The sequence below is a fragment of the Schistocerca cancellata genome, chromosome 2 (assembly GCF_023864275.1).
Source record: "Schistocerca cancellata isolate TAMUIC-IGC-003103 chromosome 2, iqSchCanc2.1, whole genome shotgun sequence".
NCBI classification, from domain to species: domain Eukaryota; kingdom Metazoa; phylum Arthropoda; class Insecta; order Orthoptera; family Acrididae; genus Schistocerca; species Schistocerca cancellata.
Window position 1 is genome coordinate 547,402,777 of NC_064627.1, and position 21,616 is coordinate 547,424,392.

Genomic DNA, 21,616 nt, shown 5'->3' on the forward strand with positions numbered 1-21,616 from the left:
TTAGCCGAGCGGTCTAGGGCGCGGCAGTCATTGGCTGCGTGGCTGATCCCGGCGGAGGTTCGAGTTATCCCTCGGGCATGAGTGTGTGTGTTTGTCCTTAGGATAATTTAGGTTAAGTAGTGTGTAAGCTTAGGTACTGATGATCTTAGCAGTTGAGTCCCATAAGACTTCACACACATTTGAACATTTTTATACTTTTAGTAACCAATCCACCCACGATCATTACGTAAAATTTCTCGAAGGCTTAGGGAATTGATTTCATTAAGTCGTCGACAGTGTAGCGTGATGGTTTACTTCCCAACATATGTTTTCTATATTTGTCCAAAGGTCGCTTGCTTTTGTAGATCCACGTGGCAATGGCCTTGTTACCTCTGCCCACATATTCTCTATCTGGTTGATGTTTGGTGATCGTGGAACGAACGGCAACAGCTTTATCCTCTCTTGGGCCTGAAACCAATCTCGCACTGCTCTGCTATGATGGATGGGGCTCTGCTCCTGTAAATAAACTATTATCTCGTTAGTCCATGTATTTATATTTAAATAACGTATTTGTAATAAGCACATTGGATTATTATTTTCCACAGTGTTTAAGAATTCAGGCCCTGTCATAGATAAGTGATCTATATTCAACAGTCCGATTAAGAATGTGATTTGCCCAGTCTATCACATGATGAGAGTCGTAGTCAGATATCCACATTAAGACTGCCTAGCTGAATCCGATTAGAACTATCTGGTATCGAAACGAAATTACAGAAATCGGATAATTTGAACGTCTGTATTGCAACAATGCTGCGCACATAAATTCCTATGATGGAGTAACAGGTAGCAACTGTCTAATAAAAAGTGAGAAATATGTCTTCTAGCAGCAATGTAACGTAATTATAACCCACATTTATGTGATGGAAATACTGAATCGAACAATACACATCTATTTCAGTGGTGGGAAGATACACCATATCGGATTTGCTGATGACATAATGACAATAATAATAATAATAATAATAATCGCGTGTGGCGGATAGGGGAAACCCTCCCCCATATGAGTGGTACCGAGGAAATCAAATACTAGGGGTGAACCAAATACTAACACAATCCTGAACGGCTACCAAATCCGTTGAACCCAAAATCCAGACACGTCTGAGTGAAAATCACCGCTACTCTGGTCAACGTCTCTTAGCTCAATGAACTTGGCTGAAAATATTTGCTTTCAAAGGCTTCAACACCCTCTGGTCCTCTCCGGTCCTCGTATCACCCAAGCCAAACCAATGAAACACAAGCAAACACGAACTATGCAAGCAAAGTCAACTTTACCCCAGGTGGTACACAACCCGGCTGTCGACAGGAATGGATTGGATTTTCGGATTCTGGGGAGTCCAGGTTAGCACGGCAGAGAATATCGAAGATCTCTGGTAAATTTCCCTACAAGGAAGAAACATGCATTTAAAAGTAAACATCGATTCATTGATCCAAACACGAAAACTAAATAATCTCCCAAAGAAATCCACCGACAAAAAATTCTCATCCTTGCTCTTCAAGAACCACGACTAACTGACAATGAAACCTTGCATTAGGGAAACCATTGCGTCTTCAAAAGCAAAATACAACAAAAGGTAGCGAAAGGCGTACCAATCTTCGGCATTGCATTTCTCGAACACAGATCTATCATCAACTCTGTCAAAGAAATCAGACCCATCAACAATGAAAAGGTTCAAATGACTCTGAGCACTATGGGACTTAACACCGGAAGTCATCAGTCCCCTAGAACTTAGAACCAATTAAACCTAACGTAACCTAAGGACATCACACACATCCATGCCCAAGGCTGGATTCGAACCATCGACCGTAGCAGTCGCGCGGTTCCGAACTGAAGCGCCTAGAACCGCTCGGCCACCGTGGCCGGCCCATCAACAAGCGACTTATGACTATGCTCATTCAGAGCCACAGTAAAAAATATACGCTCATGAATGCACGTGTCCCCACCAACATCGAAAATAAGAAAAACTCCGAAAATGTCGAAAAATTCTGGAACACACTCGAAAATACTATGAGCAAAATTCACCAGGATGACGTGAAAATACTAGTGGGAGACTTCAACTCTCTATTTGAGACAGAAGAAACCTGTAGAAAAATCATTGGCACAAATTCAACACACCGAAACGCTTAGACCAACGGCACACGTCTGACTGACATTTGCCAACAATTCAACCACAAAAGGACGTCTTCCCACTTTAGGAAAAAACCAGTTCCCAGGTAACATGCTTAGCTAACAGGTGCAAGCTGCTTTCGTTCGCCATTTGCGACTCGCTGAAAGCCAGATTTTTAATTCTTTTGTAGCACAGCTACAAGCAGGCTGATAAAAACTCAATAAGGGAATCGTAAGACAACGCTCGAGCAAAATTCGTCTTGCTACTTTCAGTAACTCTTAGTGTCAGAGCGAAAACCTTACGGTACTGCCAAATTCATAATGCCACTTTTCTTTTCTGCCGACATATTTTTTGTTGTTGTGAATACATAATTTTATCTATGAAATGTCACATTTTCATAATACTTGCGAATGGTACAGGAAATGAAATAAATACAGATCTTTTCGAAGTCAAGAGTTGGTAATATCCTACTAATTCGTGTTAAAATAGGTTCAATCGTCTCACAGACACTTAATGCTTTATTAAGATAGACTGCCGTCATGATGTTTCTGTAGTAAGCTGAATTTAATTTGTATTAGTACAGTGAATATTTTAATTGCATTTTCCATTAGTTTACTAAACGCAACAGTAATTATCAAAGAGAAATTAATCAGCAGCAGAATTTTCTTTCACGATATCTAAAACGATCTGACAATGCTAAAGTTGTTTACAAATTCTACGCCTGTAGAAACCTACTGGTTCTAACGATGTCATTAAACCAGAGTAGTTTTAAGAGTATTTCCGTCTAGAAATGAATTGCTTGACAGTTGATCGATCAAGAGCGGGAAAGGTAAAATTTTACAAATATATGACGAGAGGGACAAGTGCTTGAGAGAGGACTTCCCTATCTATACAAGTGCCTGACAGACGACTTTTCTATCAATCTCCTGGATTGTTTTGTTTCTCAAATCAACATAGTGCGTTATCATGCAGTAGCACAGGTGATGTAGTTTTGTTGCTCGATTTTCTTACTCTCCGACCGAAAGGAATGCTCGATTAGTGACCTGATGACGTTCAATAATAGTCACCCCGTTGATTTTTGTTGTTTCGAATTAGAGCATGCAGTACTCCTACACCAGACTTCTGAACTTTGCCTGTTGAATGCAAATGTTGCATGATGGTTAAATGGTGATCTATCACATATATCAGTAGTCGAGACTTCCTTAATGTGGAAAATCATTCATGCCAGAACGATCTTTGTTGAAACACGAATATCTTTTTCTGGCGTATTTTTACCAAAAGCACTCGCTCCAAACACAGTTCAAATCTTTCTAGCTGCCTCCTCTGCATTCACCCCTCTGTTATACCATAAGTAAACGTTGTGTTTCAGGTGTTACACCTTTTTCCACTTGCGACTCAATTTTACAATGCTTAACTGTAGATCATGATTTTCAAGTATGCAAAATCGAATGTTTAACTGCAAGATGATAACTAGAACTTCAAATTCGAAAATGACAGTTGATACATACACTGACAGCGTGGCGCCGCGTTCACATGGGCGGCGCCGGATTTCAGGCGGCGGGTGGCGTCTGGCCGGTGGCCGGTAGCCGCTGCAGCGTGAGGAAACGCTCGAGCGTAAGCTGTTATGATCGCGGCGCAGCCACGAGCTGTCTTGCGGAAATGTTTCTGGAATACTTGTCGTTGCTGGTGGGTAGAATTATCTTCGATGCTCAATCAGAATCATAACTTTAGACGAAATGTGGTAAAAAAAAAAAAATAGTTGGACACGAACAGGCGACCATAAGCTTAGAATGCATGACGATTACCATTTTTTCTTTTCTCTTTTTTCTTGTTGTTCATTATTGATCGTTGTGTTTGGTCGTTGCGGACGTCGCAGGACATCCTGTTCAAGTTCGGTGGTTGATCCTTCCACTCAGTTTTTTTATTACAGAGGCCAACCGGCTCTCTGACCGAACACGCTGAGCTACCGTGCCGGCTAGCACTACACCACGGGCTCACACAATCCGAGAACACCTCGGAAGTAGAAAACACTTCCTCCTAACGCTTCCGCATCTTACAGTGTTGCCAGATTGTGCAGATGGCCGGTCAGTTTTATTGGCTACGTTAAGCGAATAGACTCGGACTTAGTCTCTGTGGCAGGCGGCCGGCGGTCAGTTTTTATGTATAAAACTGTACGCCAATGTGTTTCATTCACGTATCTGTGTGGCGCTAAAGTGTGGTTATGGATAATACGTATGCTCAGATTGCGAATGTAACATCATAAGTAAAGAGTGGGAAACGAATTAGGCGTCCTTGGTCTTCCGTAACATCAAATATATTTTAGTTATTCTATCTTAAATGAACTGCGCAGAAAATCATTCACCAGAAGTAAATAACTTGTTAGCAACATCAGATGATGTTAACATCTTTCCGGCGCGGGTTAGCCGTGCTTTCAACGGCGTCATATCGCGGACCGCACGGCTGCTTGCGCCGTCAGTTCGAATCCTTCCCCGGGCGTGGATGTGTGTTAAGTTAGGTTGGTTTAAGTAGTTCTAGGTCTAGGGGCTGATTTCGTAAGCAGTTTGGTCGCATAGTTCTTGGAGCCATTTTTTGACCTTTCACCTAAACTTTCTTTTCATAAACGACCGTATCTTTAGATTGCGTTGACGTAGAAGCTCACTTTTTACACCACCAAGGGACCGATTACCACAAGAAGTGCGATACATTTCCGCTTATTATGTCTACCCGTTCTGGAGGTAAACGGGTTTTAAAGGTTGGGTAGACCGATAGACGGTCAAGAAAGTGAGACTTGTAGGGTCCGTTTTTACCGGTTTAGGTGACGACATCCTAACAACGAAAACAGCTACGACAGATGAGGGCTGCATAAATAACAGCCCCTACTCTTTATTCGAAATGTTCTAGTTGCAGTCGATACATCAGAATATTAATCGTAGCTACGCTTACGATCCAAATCACGTTTACAGGAATGCAAATAGAATCCATTTGCCTATACACGTGGTAGTTCACATCCCAGTATTAATGCTACCGCGTTTTAGAAGTGCGAACATTCCCATTGCTAGCTAGCTTAAGAAACACTGAGGCTAATGAACGTTTTGCGGCTGTGGCGAGTCTAGTGGAGAATTCGAAACAGTGTAGAATACGTTTGGCAGCTGTGTAGCCGTTTATTTCCTGGGGTGGTGCAGAAATATCCTACTAAATTTACTCTCTAATAACAGTATTTTGCTATTTCGATAAACATCCCGAATGGTTGTCATATAAGCGGTGACATAAAGGAAAAAAAATTCATGTTTTTGAGTCCAGAAAGCTCTATGAAACAGAAACTGCAGATCATTTTGCCATTTTCATTGCGAAATTGGTGGGTTATTCATGTTTGGGGTAATAATAGAGGGCTGCATGGGTTGTCTGCTAGCGTAGTGAAAGGAAGGTCTGGTTTGTTTTCGGTTCTAATCTCGATGGAGGCAGGTAGAATATCAGTAAAGCAATTTTAAGAAATTCTCGCGGCCCCAATACGGTTTATCGCTACCTTTATTCTGTACTGGCGCCCTGTGCATGTCAATATGACACTCTTGTAGAATTTCATACATGTTACTGCCTACTTTTCCGCTTCTGTCAATAATGGAATTGACTTAAGTGTGGCACTGAATGATTTTTAACTGAATTTCGTTATGAATCTTCACGCATTGTTAAATTTGCACACTTTCATGGTAGGTCAGCAACGGTAATCCAGTATGACTGGTCTGAACGTTGATACAGACCGTTTCGCGGCCGAAAGCGGATAATATTTTGCTAATTCGTAACGATCCGGCGTTCTTTGTATTACTAAAACAATTATGTTATCTCGATAAGTTGAAATTCATTTTTATTGGTACAGTTCATACCAATTAGCGTTTCTTCTTTCAGTTCTGTCTTATATTTACGTGTTGTATTTAACACACTAATCAGCATTATTATAGTCTTACAAATTATTGAAAACAGCCTAAAAAAGTTCAGATAGTTTGTCAATTTCACGCTTGTGCATAGTATGTTGGTAGCACTTCGTCGCCTTGCCTGTTATGCTGTGTAGCAGACTTTAAAGCCGTGCGGATCAGCATAACGAAAAGGCGCGGGGTCTCGCTCGTTTTGTCCACGACTGTACAATACGTGAATGCCATCTTCTGACCAAAAGTGCATTCATGTCAGCAGCATATTGGTGAGGTATTTCTCTTCACAGACGACAATTTGCATCCCCATTGTGCACATCCTGTGAACGACTTCCTTCAGGATAACTACATCGCTCAACTAGACTGACCAGCATGTTCTCCAGACATAAACCCTATCAAACATGCCTGGGATAGATTGAAAAGAACTGTTTATGGATGACATGACCCACCAACCACTCTGAGGGATCTACACCATTGAGGAGTGGGACAATCTGGATCAACAGTACCTCGATGAACTTGTGGATAGTTTTCCACTTAAAAAACAGGCATGCATCAATGCAAAAGTATGTGCTACTGGGTATTAGAGATACTGATGTGTACAGCTATCTGGACCACCACCTGTGAAAGTCTCACTGTATGGTGGTACAACATGCAATGTGTGGTTTTCATGAGGAATAAAAAGTGTGGAGATGATGTTTATGTTGATCTCTGTTCCAATTTTCTGTACGGGTTCCGCAACTCTCGGAACAGAGGTGATGCAAAACTTTTTCTGATGTGTATATTATGTAAATTAGTTTCAGGGAGAAAAATAATGTCATTATTCAAATATGGGCCTCACTTATTTCTTAAATTTCCATGATTACATTTCTATGTCAGTCAAACCTGTGATAATCTGTACCATCCTATTTTTGCAAAGATTCAGTATCCTATGTTACTCAGTATTAAGTATAGGTTGTGAAAGTGAGTGGAGACTGTTGCTTTGCTTATACAATGAAAATCAGTTTAAACCATGCTTTATACACGAGCTGCTAAAAAAGAGTGGTCTACAGTATATCAAAACTGAAGAGCAAAGTAGGAGTTTAACAACACAAATAATGAGCAATAAAATTCCTTCTCATGTTCTTTTCATGTTGTATTAAATGGAAGAGTGATGTGTGTTCTTCCTCTAGAATTAACTTAACATGTGATTTAAATTCAATCCCCCGAGCTGTTCTTTTAAAACTTATTAGTGTAGCCTTACTCATTTTTTATGTTTGTTATGACATCTTGAGACATTGGCTATTTGTAGAGCTCATGCAGACATGAAGTGAAGTACCAATGTATATTTCTGTCACCTCATACTTTCTCTTCTGTGAGCTATTAATGTAGGTATTAGTTTCCTTTTTGTGCATAATGTCCACCAGTCTACATTAATCCTAAATTTGTGGCATAATCTTAGAGAAACCTGCCAAGAAGAGGTATTCACTTATCTAGGTAATTATTGTGGAACACACTCATATTTAGTTTCCATGTAGGATGTCCCCAGTATGTTTTTGCTTAACAGAGGTGATGCCGCACTTCACTGCCAGATGGTCAGAAAAGGCCACAAATATCATCTCAGTTGCACTAATCTTGTTTTTAAATTATAAATTCCCAGAAACATATATTCTATCAATCCTGCTTTGTGATTTAACACCCAAGCATCTTCCCAACCCAAGTTTTTAACTTGTCCCTCAAGTTCTTTGGAGGAGTTGAAATTTGGGTACTGATCCTATCATCATAGGACACAGTTGCAGTTGCAACCAGTTAAAACTTCTATTGGGTTATTCTTAAGCAGATAGACCATACCACTATTTTTTTAAAAAAGAAAAAAGAAAAAAAATGACTTTTTCCATTCTTCCCTAAGATCATTAGCAGAGGGAAGATAGACATGAATTATAGTTGTATCAAAAGTCCTACAATTAATGCCTTATCCAGATTCTAAGTAACTGACATCATTGGTCTCTGTCCTATCCTTCACTAGAATTGCTGTACTATACACACTTTCTTGGGTTACATTTTATACTGCTTTAAAAACCAGGAACATGTAAGTTTTTAATATTAACTCTATGAACTTCATGTCATTCTGTAACCTACTTATGTCGAGCGTAGTTATATTATATGTTTGTTCCAGTCATTCAGTACTTTAGTGGTAGTGAAATGGCTGAAAGTATTTAGACTCCCAACTTCATTTGGCATTCACCCAGTTGTTTGTAGCTGTGTTGTTGCACATATAGTTTCCACTTCATGGATCTCCTCAATTCCTAGGTCCATCTGCTCTCCAGCATCATCTGCCCATTGGTATTGATTGTCAGACATGTCCATACTGAGTTGTGTAATTTCCTTCCAGTTTTTTATTTAATCTTGTTTGTAGTGCTTCTTACATTGTTGATGTCTGCCTGACTTGTTATCAAAAGCATTGTTTCCTTGTCTTCTTCCATTGCATGGTCATCACCTTTTCTCATTCACTTCTGGTTAGTTGGTGATTTCCTTGGAGACCACAATGAGAACTCCATTGGTAGTCTCAAAGGCAATGTTATTGGTGACTTCTTTCCATCTTTTCTATGTAATCTGTAGGCATGAAAGGTCTTTTCTCCCCATGTAGATGGGTCAATATTCTTTACATGTTGTACTTCTGTTCCTTTGCCTTGGTTCAATTCATGTTCTTTTGTTGTCCCTTCTCTGGTTCCTTTTCTCTGTTTCTTCATATACCTTGTTAAGATCAAGTAGTTCTGTTCTTATTAATTGGTTACTATGAGCCTCCAGTGTTACTTGTCTAGCTTTATTTTTATTTGAGAACCCAGCTTGGGATAGATTTCTTGCAGTACCCTGTACTAGGAGCAGCTGCTGAGTCTAATATTCATGCTGAGGATTCATTACAGTTCATTTTGGTGAGAAAGGAAGCTGTAATACCACTGTATTCAAGGTTTGTTGTAAATTTTATGCAAATTCCTTTACATCTTGTAATCATGTTTCAGTTCTGTTGATTGTTGTTCACGGAAATTGTGGACAGCTGTTGCATTTGCATAGGGCTGGTTGTAGGGCTTGGGCCTCACCAGTGGAAATCTGCTTCACCCACCTACTGATACTCTCAGCACGAATGTTATCAGTAGACCTGCACAACACATAGGTTAAGGGCTGTTTGTCACATATTACTAGTGAGCAGTACCCACATACATTTATGAAAGATGGGGTAAGCTTTTGTAGTTCTATCTTGAACACCAAACCCCATTAAGAACAGAGAACATACATGGTTGAGACCATTTTTCTGCAAAATTTGAAGTGATTCTACCATACGCTTTAATTTCCTCAGCAGGGATTTTGACAAGGAGTTCACAAATTATAATCATCCAGTTATCGAACCAAGCAAGATACATAGTAACAGCACTAATTCAATCAGAGTGAACCAACTTAATTACACCTCAACACTGCCCAAGATTCAACAGCCTAATGACAGTGTTTAAAACAAACATAAATGAATGCCCACAATATTATGCTCAAGTATTTCAACATTTTTTACCTACATTTTGATCTGCATGGCTTTAGGTCTTACAAAATTTGGGTCAAAAGCAAACTTCATGGTATCCTTTCATTAATAATTCAAAAAACTCATTTTAACTTTTCCAAAACAATGTGGTGAATCACACAGAGCAGCTACTGGCTAGCCTGGTAGGCAGTGACACAACTGTTGTTAACATTTGGGATGCCCATCTTGGCAGCTGGTTCACAATCAAACATTTTGGCTGTCCATGCAAGCCCCTCAGATCAACCCAAACATCCATACGTCACATAGTCTACATGTGTATGCCACATTCCAGCTGATTCTCACCAACATAATTAACTGGATCCCCATGTCAGGGAGATTGGGACTGTGAGGAATCGAGACAATTTTCACTAGGAACTTAATTTCGTTGAATGACGCTATCCTTCTTTGTAACAGTGGGAGATGATATCTTGGAGATAACATTAACTTAACTTCACAGTGCAATACATTTTTAATTAAGTTAGTGAACTTGTGTGTTGACGTGGTGGCAACTACATTTTATGCATCTCCTCATTTTCTGGAACACTCAAAAACAACTTTTCAGGACTTTTTATAGGTATATTTGTACAGTATGCTACTGCACGTCATTTGTAACCCATTTTCCGAAACGTAAATTCCAAAACTAGACATCACCTGTGAATTAGTATTATGACAGCAGAAGCAGCGAGCTAGGCAGTGACGTCATAGGTATCACATAACTCGAATGGATCGTTTTAGCGGGCAGTCAAATTATTTGAATTTCTGTTTCGTTTTCATAGAAGAAAACTTAAATCTAAGATGGAAAAAACATGTTAGAAGCATAAAATGAAGACAATATCCAGAAGACTGTCAAATACCCTATTGTTCATGTCTCGGAGCCAGAACCGTAATACTGCAGTGGTTTGAGGAGCATTTCAGTGAACTCACTTTGATGTCTCAGCGACCAAATTAGCCTGATGTAAATCCTATCGAACCCATCTGGGTCGCCATTTGGCGCCATCACCGCTTACTCAAATCAGCAGCCCATTATTTATGCGAATGACATGACCTGTGCGTAGACAACTAACGCCACATACCTCCGCACACCTACTAACAAACTGGGCCGGCACGGTAGCTCAGCGTGTTCGGTCAGAGGGCTAGCTGCCATCTGTAATTAAAAAAAAAAAAAAAACCTGAGTTAATGGATCAACAACGAACTGAAATGGGTGTCTTTCGACGCCCGCCCAGAGCAGATACAACGAGCAAAAACGAACAAAATGAGATTAAAAAAAAACTGTCGGGTCCCTGATACGCAGAATCAGCGATGTAATTCGTTCCAGTGTCGGACAAGCAAGCTGTTACGCAGGTGGTCATAATGCTTTGGCTCATCAATGTATGTTGTTATTCTTTTGGTGATTGTGTTGTTAAGAGGACTGTTTGAAAACCTCCTTACTGGTTTGAATTTTATATTCTTGTCTCTGCTATGAAGATGATTTGTGCGTGTGTACCTTGTTAGTGGGAACTTTATTAATATAATTTCCTATGTTGCAGGGAAACATGGGATTACTAATTTTTTAATTGTTATTGTACGTAGATGGCGAAGCAGTCCAAATGGGAGCCTCGATGTATACTTCTACGTACCTGCTATCAAGGGCTATAGTTGACAAATAATTTAAATGCACTATTTAATATCTGAATGCAGTAGCTAATAGAGACATCTATCTACTTTTTTTTTCAAACAGCTGGCCAGCTGGTATGAAACTTCTTGGCAGAGGTCCCGAGTTCGTGTCTCGGTCCGGCATACAGTTTTAATCTGCCAGGAAGTTTCATATCAGCGCACACTCCACTGCAGAGTGAAAATCTCATTCGGGAAACATCCCCCAGGCTGTGGCTACGCCATGTCTCCGCAATATCCTTTCTTTCAGGAGTGTCAGTTCTGTAAGGTTCGCAGGAGAGCTTCTGTTAAGTTTGGAAGGTAGGAGACGAGGTACTGGCAGAAGTAAAGCTGTAAGGACGGTAGCTCAGCGTGTTTGGTCAGAGGGTTAGCTGCCCTCTATAATAAAAAAACTGAGTTAATCGATCAACAACAAACTTAAACGGATGTCTTACAACGTCCCCCCCCCCCCCCCCCGAGCAGATGCAACGAACTAAAAAGAAAAAGAGAGAGAGAGAGAGAGAGAGAGAGAGAGAGAGAGTGAGTGAGTTGGTAGAGCACTTGCCAGCGAAAGGCAAAGGTCCTGAGTTCGAGTCTCGGTCCGGCACACAGTTTTAATCTGCCAATCTTCCAGGAAGTTTCTTTCTAAATTATTTTCTCGGTGAAAAATTGTGACAGTTATTTATCGTGCCTCGCTAGGCGTTTTCTCGACAACCATAAGAGCTTCTACATTAAGTGTTTACTATTTGTTTTTTAGTGACTCCTAATGTTAATAAAATGTTGTTAAAATTTTATATGCCTTTATTGTCCCAGCACCTTACCACTCACTCTAGTAGCTGCCTATCGCTTCAGTTAGCACACTGGTCTCTCATTCTGGAGGATGACGGTTCTGATGGCTGGGTGTTGTGTGCTGTCCTTAGGTTAGTTAGGTTTAAGTAGTTCTAAGTTCTAGGGGACTGATGACCATAGATGTTAAGTCCCATAGTGCTCAGAGCCATTTGAACCATTTTTTGATGACGGTTCAAAACCGCGGCTGGGCATCCAAGTTTAGGTTTTCCGTGATTGTCTTAAATCGCTACAGGCAAATGCCGAGAAGGTTCCTTTGAAATGGCATGGCCAATTTCCGTCCTCATTCTTGAAAAACTCCGAGCTTGTGCTCCGTTTCTAATGACCTCGATGTCGATGGGAGGTTAAACCCTAATCTTCTTTCCCTCTTTCCCTTTATTCTGATGTTTGTGATTGCCTGTTGATTTGAATTTTCTACTACGTGTTGTGTTGACGGAGTGTCATACATTAAAGATGCCGAAAGTGACGACAGTCTGGCCTTCCTTGGTGGTAGTTCAGAGGTTGAAGTAACACACCATGGCGAAGAGCTTTCACCCTCAAACTCCTGCCAAGGCAATGGCGAGGGTTTTCATTCAACAGTTTCCACAAACACTGGAGATCCTCACAAAGATGCCAACATGTCATATCGAACAAGATCAACATTGACTCTCCCACATTCACAACAGCCTTCTTATCACCCTGAATTCCTTGTAAATACCTTTGTTTTGGTGAAGTACAATGCCTGATACTAGCCTGGGAAGATAGTCGAAACCGATGAAAACGAGATTGTGTCCCACCATGGTCAAAGGGGGGGGGGGGGGGGGGGGGGAATCTGGAAAAGGCTAGGAGGATCATTTAGTTGGCAATGATCAAAGTAAGATTGTGAAGAAATTGATCCATGTGTTCAAATGAACGAGCACCCGGTCCTACATTTTCGGCTGATTTGAAACATTGAGCTAATTCTGATTGAACAGCAATAATTAGTTATAATAATAATCAGAATTTATTTTTCTTCAAGAATTCATTTTTTGTTGATACATTAAGCTCATACTGTTGTTTATTCATTCAACCGGAATTTATTTTTGTTCAAGGATTATTTTCTCATGAGCAGTTTTTTTTTTTTAAAGATTTAATGATACGGAAGTTACTCCAAGTTTTGATAAATTAGAATGTTTTTCCTAATTGCTGTGTTCTGCCTGAGTATTCCTATTCATATCAGCTTATGCAAACTGACACCTGCAGGGACGCCAACTAACCGCACACTACGTTATTTTGTAGTAAAAACGTTAAACTACCTGCAGCATTCACCAGAATTTCTCCAAAAATTGCACAAAACAATAGAAAAGTCAACAACCAAAATGTATGTCAGTTAGATGCGGTCTCCCCTACTTTGTGGAAATTCCACTGAGTATTGATGCAGTGTTACAGATAATAGCCGCTTGTCTCCCTCGACGCAATGCTGTGTTAATGTGTCACATGTGCTGCATTAGATACACCGTGAATTTATTGTGGTGATTCTTATCATATAGTGTATACATAACTCTGTGTTCAGTTTTCTTTTCGCATTCTCGCTCTTCGGTTCTGATGTAGGACGCTTTCTTATTTGACACTGTTGGAGACATGGTGCTCTACTTGACATTCATTCATTGCACCTTTCAACTTTCACACCCTGAGTACTAAACTCATATCGGCAGTTTGCTTGAAGTTCGTGATTTTCATCTATGAAATACAATTTAATCTTTTAACAGCTGCAGGGGGCATAAAACTGAGTCTTTAAAAACATGTGATTATGCAAATGCGGCCGGAACCAAAGACAAGCTTTTACTAGTGTTGAGACGACCATACAGCAACCTTAAGGTTGGTTTGAGGCACTTCTCAATACCGGTCGCTTTCCAGTGCATGATAACTTCTGCGCCTTGTGTCACCAACACTCTGCACCCTGGAGTAACTTCTAGGTAGTCGCAATTGGCACCAACAATTCATGTGCCCAACCATACTGTTTCATCGTTCCATTACGTATAATGTATAATTTAATGTAATATATTAGTCTGATTCTTCATTATTCTTGTGCGAGATAGAATACATTACTGAGGCAGGACTGTTTCAAAGGTCGTCCCATTCGATTTTTCTGTCGCAGAAATCAACTCTTCGCCACTCCGGCTATGATGACCTCATGGTCAATGGCAAATTAAGCATTTAAATTCCTTTTTACCTGTAGTGACCAATAATGAATAATTTCAAGGTTTTACTTTTTGTGAATTCTGAATATGTGAGATAATAATATAGGGCAACGATATGCTACAAATTTTATTGCAGACATTTTTTGATTCCTTTCTATCGTGCCCCACCAGACCTTACGTGTTCAGTTCTCTTCGTTAACTCATTTTGGAAAAAAAGGTCCATTATGTTTATGTCCCACACCTGCACCCAACTTTTCGTAAGGTGCATATGCTGATCCCCCACAGAGCGAAAAACAGCGTGCATCGAAACCTTTGTGTAGAATATGACCAAAAGTATCTGGACACCTATTAGTAGACATTAACATGGGGTGCGACTAGCTTGAATTCTTCTGGGGACACTTTCAATGAGGTGTCTGAATATACACTCCTGGAAATTGAAATAAGAACACCGTGAATTCATTGTCCCAGGAAGGGGAAACTTCATTGACACATTCCTGGGGTCAGATACATCACATGATCACACTGACAGAACCACAGGCACATAGACACAGGCAACAGAGCATGCACAATGTCGGCACTAGTACAGTGTATATCCACCTTTCGCAGCAATGCAGGCTGCTATTCTCCCATGGAGACGATCGTAGAGATGCTGGATGTAGTCCTGTGGAACGGCTTGCCATGCCATTTCCACCTGGCGCCTCAGTTGGACCAGCGTTCGTGCTGGACGTGCAGACCGCGTGAGACGACGCTTCATCCAGTCCCAAACATGCTCAATGGGGGACAGATCCGGAGATCTTGCTGGCCAGGGTAGTTGACTTACCCCTTCTAGAGCACGTTGGGTGGCACGGGATACATGCGGACGTGCACTGTCCTGTTGGAACAGCAAGTTCCCTTGCCGGTCTAGGAATGGTAGAACGATGGGTTCGATGACGGTTTGGATGTACCGTGCACTATTCATTGACCCCTCGACGATCACCAGTGGTGTACGGCCAGTGTAGGAGATCGCTCCCCACACCATGATGCCGGGTGTTGGCCCTGTGTGCCTCGGTCGTATGCAGTCCTGATTGTGGCGCTCACCTGCACGGCGCCAAACACGCATACGACCATCATTGGCACCAAGGCAGAAGCGACTCTCATCGCTGAAGACGACACGTCTCCATTCGTCCCTCCATTCACGCCTGTCGCGACACCACTGGAGGCGGGCTGCACGATGTTGGGGCGTGAGCGGAAGACGGCCTAACGGTGTGCGGGACCGTAGCCCAGCTTCATGGAGACGGTTGCGAATGGTCCTCGCCGATACCCCAGGAGCAACAGTGTCTCTAATTTGCTAGGAAGTGGCGGTGCGGTCCCCTACGGCACTGCGTAGGATCCTACGGTCTTGGCGAGCATCCGTGCGTCGCTGCGGTCCGGTCCCAGGTCGACGGGCACGTGCACCTTCCGCCGACCACTGGCGACAACATCGATGTACTGTGGAGACCTCACGCCCCACGTGTTGAGCAATTCGGCGGTACGTCCACCCAGCCTCCCGCATGCCCACTATACGCCCTCGCTCAAAGTCCGTCAACTGCACATACGGTTCACGTCCACGCTGTCGCGGCATGCTACCAGTGTTAAAGACTGCGATGGAGCTCCGTATGCCACGGCAAACTGGCTGACACTGACGGCGGCGGTGCACAAATGCTGCGCAGCTAGCGCCATCGACGGCCAACACCGCGGTTCCTGGTGTGTCCGCTGTGCCGTGCGTGTGATCATTGCTTGTACAGCCCTCTCGCAGTGTCCGGAGCAAGTATGGTGGGTCTGACACACCGGTGTCAATGTGTTCTTTTTTCCATTTCCAGGAGTGTATGTGGACGAATGGCAGCCCATTTTTTCTCCAAAACCGGAGAAAGTAGTGATGTTGGACGCTGCGGTTTAAAGCGAACTCTAGGTTCTAACTCATCCCAAACTTGTTCCATTGAGTTCAGGTCGGGAGTCTGGGTAGGTTAGCCAGTTCCAGGAATGTTATTGTTCACTAACCATTGCCTCAAAGGTACTACTTCATGGCAGCTTATGACAAGGTGCACTGTCATGCTGATGCAAATCGCCTCCGAATTGTTTCTCTACTGTGAATAGTACACAATGCTGTAGAATGCGTTCATAACATTCCAAATTTAAGAGGACCAAAATGTAATCACGAGAAACCCTCCCATACCATAACAACACCTCCACAGTACTTCACTACTGGAACCACACATGATGGCATCTGACGTCCTCCAAGCATTCGCTAAACCAAAACCCTTCCATTTGGTTGCCACATGATATAGCGTGATTCGCTACTCCAAATCACTCGTTTTCAGTCTTCCACTGTTCAGTGGAGTTACTCTTTACAACATCTTGAGTGACATTTAGCATTCATTACAGTGAAGTATGGCTTAAGAGGAGCTGCTGAAACATTATATTCCATTCCTTTTATTCCTCATGCACAATAGTACTGTATCAGTGGGTGTTTTGGAATGCCAAAGTCAGCACTCTTCAGTGTAAGATGACAGGTGATGCAATTGTGCTTATTATACCGAAGGTCACTACTGGGTAGGGGGGGGGGGGGGCGGCAGGGGAGTAGGGGGACTGGGAGAGGTGCAGAGGTTAAGGGAATGAGGTTGACCAATCACATCATCAGACTGGCAGGGATCATTTGATGTCCATGCCATGTAGTGAGAGGACCATAATTAATTTGTTCAATTGGCATGATGTCTGCAAACGCGTCCATTCTTATAGAAAAGAGACGCGCAATGCAGCTGTAACTGTACACTGTAAATAATTGGCTGTCTGACGTTAAGATACCAACAAATTAATTCCAATGCTTCCTTTTAACACTCGTCGCACGCATGTCGCATAAACGTTGCACACACGTTGCATGTCATCTCGCGACACTTTATGCGTGTTTTTATCTGCCTGTTGTGTAAATTCGTCCAATTGATCAATTATGAACTGTTTTCCTCGGCCATTAACCGTGAGGCTTCCCTGTTCTTGGCCAATAGAGGTAATTCGTTTGTGGGGTTAATAAGTAGCTGAAGGCCTGAGAAGTGATTCTTCTTTGTAATGTTGAAGCCCTCGAGTCCGTTCTCAGATCCCCTAGATAACATGTACTCATTTGACGAGACACTTTTGTTGATCAAGGAGGACTTTAACAACTGCATTTCCTGTAAACATCCATCAGATAAACGCATTCACAGGCTTCTACGTCAATAATGGAAAGACAGGATAATGGAAGAGTGTATAGCAGATCATTCGTACCTAGCCGCTGCCCCACAGGCGCGACCGCAGCGCGCCTGCCTGCCCTGACAAGACTACGCTATTATCAGCAAACCTCTCTTGGTGACAATGGCGATCTTCATCACGCAGTGCACCGCTGTCATTAGGAAAAAAAAAAAAATTGCAGCCTGCTTCAATTTTAGGGATATGTAAACAGCATCAACTACACTTCGTCGGCTTGTAATGATAAACTCGTCTATCAAAAATAAAGCAAAAATATTTTTATTGCGTTACTAGGTAGGAAACCTCGATCTCAATGACATGAAAGCTAATGACCTATGTTCTGCACTCTAGCGACCAAAAAACCCTTCTATTGTTAGGCAACCATATTAAGGGAGAAAACAACGCATAATTTTTCTGAAATACGAGGTTTTCATTCTACACAGTCGATATGTGATCAAAAATATCAGGATATTAAATCCTCTTCAGTCCCAAGCACATATTAAAAGTGCAAGTGAGATACATTTGTGTTAATTGCTTTGTGTTAATGCTAATCAACAACGAATGACCCTCGAATTTTTTTGGAACGATAGTGAATATTTTGTAGATAAGATACCTTGGGACTTCACCAGGACAATTATACATAGAACTATACAGATTGATGTTGCTTTGTTATCAAAAAGCTCTCATAAAAATTATGCATATTGTTCATATTTGCTGACAATTTCAAGATAGGTCCAACTACACACTTGGTACCACAACTTTCAGTAGCTGTAAGTCATCAACTAATTTTAGAATAAACAGGTAATACCTCTCCCTTTAAAACAATGTCTGCAGCTGGTGGATACCTATTTTTCCTCTGCCAGCACATTCTTAGTTGTGGTACACCTAAAAGTTCTGCAAAAATACTGACTCCCCAAAACTTCTGCTTTTTTTTCTATAGTATAATGAAGTAATTTTTCTATTCTACTGACATACCTAATATTTGTGAACTGAGACATATCCTCAAAACATGAACGAAGAAAGTATATGGAAAATATTCAAATGGGCTCTTGAATTCATCTGTGGTTGCAGAGTTGCTGGCAGCTGTATTAGATTGGAGGTTAGTAGAAGTGCCACTCATACGAAAACTGAAAAGGCAATAAGTTTTCTGACTGAAGTACATAGTGGAAAACAGTAACTCTTTTAATATCACTCTTATTCTTTCTCATTTGAATGCCTCCAGAACATTGCTTTCTATGATTTGGGCGTGAAGTACAGTTTCCTCTTCTGATGCACTTTCTTCACTTTGATCTCTTTGCATCAAAGCATCATCTTCACCAAACACTCCCAGATTCGTCTGTATTAATTCAGTTGATCAACTCATTGATCTCGTCATCAGTCAAGCCTGATAATCAAGTGGAAAAAAATATAACAATACATCATCTGATCTAAGCAAAGTAGGAATTGAGTTCCGAAGTGTCATATGTGATACCCAAGTTTAAAGCTTATAAATCCATCATAATGTTAATTTATATTTCATTTTGGACTGAGGTTTGTCTGTACAGTTTTAAAACAATGCTAAAGCATGTGAAAATATATGTAATTAGAAAAAGATATATCTTTATCTTTATTTCGCCTAGACATGCTGTGCGGCTGCAGAATCAGAAGTTTCCAATCTGTGCTGTCACCTGATGGTGCTCGGCAGTAGAACGAACAAGTGTGATTCCATAAGCCTAATGCCTATCGTGCATGGTACCACACACTAGAAAAACTTCAGCTGCCTACTAACCCGAGAAAAAACTTGGAGATATATGATACCAAGGGGCTGAAGAGGATATGAGATTATTAGCAGAAACAGCATCAAAATCTTTCGCTTAAAATAATACAATAATTTCACATGTTTGCTGATACTTTGAACTCCAGTTAACCCTTCTGTAAAGAGAAAGCGATGTAATATTCAAGCCAGCATCGCAATTTTTAAGCGATTGCCCAGATGCATTATAATTCTTTACGTTGCACATGTTGTTGTTGTTGTTGTGGTCTTCAGTCCTGAGACTGGTTTGATGCAGCTCTCCATGCTACTCTATCCTGCGCAAGCTTCTTCATCTCCCAGTACTTACTGCAACCTACATCCTTCTGAATCTGCTTAGTGTATTCATCTCTTGGTCTCCCTCTACGATTTTTACCCTCCACGCTGCCGTCCAATGCTAAATTTGTGACCCCTTGATGCCTCAGAACATGTCCTACCAACCGGTCCCTTCTTCTTGTCAAGTTGTGCCACAAACTCCCCTTCTCCCCAATTGCACATAGAGCTTCCAATTGCTCCAGCGTATTTCTAAATGGTACTGTCTTCTGAGGTTTAACGTCAGATGGATCTGTGAGGCATTTAGCTCAATGTGATAGTAAGAAAGATGGACACAGATCCGGGACGGCTACCCCCTCAAGAGATGCCTGGTATTCTCTTGCTTAGGACTGTGGAATCATTGAGATGGAGAAGTGTTGTTTGTGATTTCGGTCAGTCGATTTTTCTTCTAAGATCACAATAAATAGCACTAAATGTGGAAGACTATCCGTTTTCGATTGATGAAAGTCTTATCTGGCTACATACGAGGGTTGGAACTTAAATAGTAGCAACTATTTATTCACATCCGATACAAAAAAGTTACATGTTTGCACCTGTTACTGTCCTTAAAAGTAGTCACCAGCGTTGTGTAGAACCCGTTGCCAGCGATGTGAAAGGCGTAGTATACCGTCAGCAGAGCCTGTTCTCTCCAGCTGCTGCACCTGTGAGGACAGTGCCTTTAATGACAGTATTTCGCATGGTTTTCATCTACGAACAGGTTAGCCATCAACACAGCTTTTCTGTTTTATCTTAATAATGACTGCGTAAAGGAAAACAAAGACGCGCTTTTTCACAGTACAGCGTGCGTATTGTTTCTCGCAGCCGGCTTAACAGAAAGTTATTATTGAATAACATGTTTATAACTCTTCTGGTTTAGGCTCTGCGTCGGCAGTCTATCAGTCAGCCAAGAATGGAAATCAATTAAATGTTTGCAACACCCCAAATTACGACGAACTGATATCAATTCAATCCTTGCAACACACCAAGGATATGATCACCACCGCTGGATAACACCCTGAAATATTACTTTGAATTCTATTCTTCTTCGAAAAATATCAACATTCAATATCAACATTCAATGCGGAATTTGTTCTTGTTATGAAAACATGCGACAGCAAAACTGTCAAACTGAACGTCGCCTGTTTCTGTTATGAAAACGTGTGACAGCAGATTGCCAAACTGACCGTCTCATTTCTTTCACTGAGATTTTCGTATGAAAATACTATACATATTTCCGACGTCTCCGGTGGATTATCCAAAAGTTTTATTTAATACAAGCTTTGTCCTGACAGTTACGAATAAAACAAAACAAAATAAATCACCCATATCGGTCAAGCCATTCTCGATAGGGGGTGTTACCAGAGACCAGTAGAACAGTTTTTCGTTAGTTGGCGAACAGTTTACAACTTTCTTCCAGTGGTTAATGGCTTCGGCATGCTCGAGAGCATAGAGAGGTGCATATTTGTTAATGCAGCAGCGCTGGTAAAGTAAACTCCAGTATTGTCACTGACACTGACCAACTCTGGAAGTAGCTCTGCTTGAGAATTTGTTTGGCTACTAAGGAGCGTCATCCCAGGTGAAGCGGCGGTTCTAACGTTCCCAGTAGTGGGGTGTGCGTGAGACTGGTTTTCTCATCCCTTCACGATACACAGCACTTTGTGCTGTTTCGCCTATTTTAGAGAGGATATAGTGCGTCACCGAGACGCAACAGAAAGTACCATCGTCTGCTTTGGTTGGATTACGGATTTATAACTGATCATGGACGTGAGGGTATAGCACTGTCGCAATCCATAGACAAACACTGGAACTGAATGTATGGGCTAAGGCTTAGCTAGAAAATTCATAACCGAATCTAATCACGCCTGTACAAATCGAACGACTGTTTTTCAGATCAATTTTTATCACCACCATTAAGAAGATGGAAATAGATTGTACTAAAGAGTCTCGTTCATCCAAAGTGGTTCAAGAACATCGGCAGTAGATCGATGCTGTTTACACGGATATTAAAATATACAAGGGTTAACTTAGATGATTAAAA